General features: G+C 41.1%; 1 long non-coding RNA gene across 1 annotated transcript in view; it reads right to left on the minus strand.

The window, feature by feature from the left end:
* Nucleotides 1-222: 222 nt before the first annotated feature.
* The window catches only part of LOC143133275 (uncharacterized), a 4,343-nt gene continuing 2,824 nt past the window's right edge, over nucleotides 223-1,741 (minus strand). Inside the window, exon 5 of the long non-coding RNA XR_012988497.1 lies at nucleotides 223-1,238. This is a non-coding gene — a long non-coding RNA (uncharacterized LOC143133275). The remainder of the gene's footprint in view (nucleotides 1,239-1,741) is intronic.

The following is a 1,741-nucleotide window of genomic DNA, read 5'->3' on the forward strand; positions in this document are numbered from 1 at the left end:
AGCCACAACCACAGAGGTGGCTTGCAACACATGAAATATGTCATATGATATCTACCCCCGATATGAGTTTGTTATCATCCCCTGTATCAAAATAACTTGCCACACACCAACATTTCATAAAAAAACCTTGTGTGACTCATCAAGGCCTGTTTGGCCAATATGGATGTCTGGTGCATCGCACTTGCCACAGCAGGCGGTGTCAGTGAAATTATTTGCCACAGGTGAGCGCAGCAGTGAAATTGCTTTATTTCAGCACAACATACATTTATGTATCAAGGTCAATTAAAAGGTGTGATTTCTTTAACCAGGGGATTCTTCCATACAGATAAAACACAGCAAAGGTGTTCAGCTTCACTAATACATTCAGCACTACACAAAACTAACACATGGTAGCGTGAGCAAAGGTACCAAAAAAACAAAAAGATACACAGGAACAGGCGTGCTCAACTCCAAAAAATAAAAGACATCTTTGGGTGTGAGTTCAAAGAAAGACATGAAAACTTTTTTTTTAAAGCCATGTCTACAAACGGACACGTTTTGGCTCTAGGCCATCATCAGCGTATCGGCCCCAGCATGGACATGTAGACATGTTGTAGACATGCTCCATTAAATATTTTTGCAAGAGCTAATGCATAGGAGTGTGGTTTTCAACTTTAACCAAATCATTTCACATGGCATAACAAATTATTGCATATTAATCTAGCTTTGCATTGGATGGATACACAAGACAATGACACCATACTGTATGTCCAATATTAGTGGATGGAGTCCTTCCTCTCTTTGTGTCCCTTAAGATAAGTATGTATTGATCAGTGTGTGTCTTCCTTGGAATAATCCATAATCTATAGTGTTATTTACAAAAAAACAGGTTATCATGACAAAAATTTAGATCCACTGGCCAGCAGCACCTGTTGACCGCTGGTTGATTTGGGCAGAAACCTCTATGGTTGGCGGACCCTAAGGCAAACCCAAGCCATTGCCAGTGTAGTGGTCCCCCTCTGGCCAGACGGACAATCTGAAAACCCATCCGATCAGCAGAAAAGATCAATCCATCTGGTGTCAGTTAGAATGATGCATTGTTGAGCTGTCCGATCACAGGAACACAAGACCCATCTTGTCACAGAAGCAATGGGTAGACCAGTCTTGCAATGTAGAAGACTCTGTGACTATCATGTGGTGTGGCTAGCCAGTGGTCCACTATGTCTTTCTGCTTTGTTGTTGAGCCAACAGCTGACAACCTGGAAATTAAGATATAAAACAGAGATAAAACATTTAAAAGTACCAAGAGAGACTACAATCTATTGACATGTTTGAATGAAGCTGAATACCATGGTTACTGATTATATAATATTATGTGGAGATAATCAGGGTGTACTGCGGGAGGTGTGTATTGTTTGGTCTTTGGCTAAAAAACATGAAGTATGACCTATGTCCCACCATTCTCCACCATTCTCCTTTGTAGTACAGTATGTACTGTAACCAGCCAATCAACAACCTAGCTCATAGCATAATAATGCATGCCTCATGTTGTACGTGGGATCCGTAAAGGCCCTACTTCACAGAACGCATTCTGCCAACAAAATGATTGCCCTATCAAAGAACCTAAACTACACTACATACTCAAGCTACAAGACATGCTCATGTACACTATGTAATGTTAATGCTGGGCTGGACTGTAACTCACTGTTGGTGTGCTGGACACTAACTCACCTATTCTGGGGTGGATTCTAACTCACCTATG

Source organism: Alosa pseudoharengus, unplaced genomic scaffold, assembly GCF_046254945.1.
Source record: "Alosa pseudoharengus isolate Yale_2024_CS ecotype anadromous, Long Island Sound unplaced genomic scaffold, YU_APseudo_1.1 YU_APseudo_1.1_scf_19, whole genome shotgun sequence".
NCBI classification, from domain to species: domain Eukaryota; kingdom Metazoa; phylum Chordata; class Actinopteri; order Clupeiformes; family Clupeidae; genus Alosa; species Alosa pseudoharengus.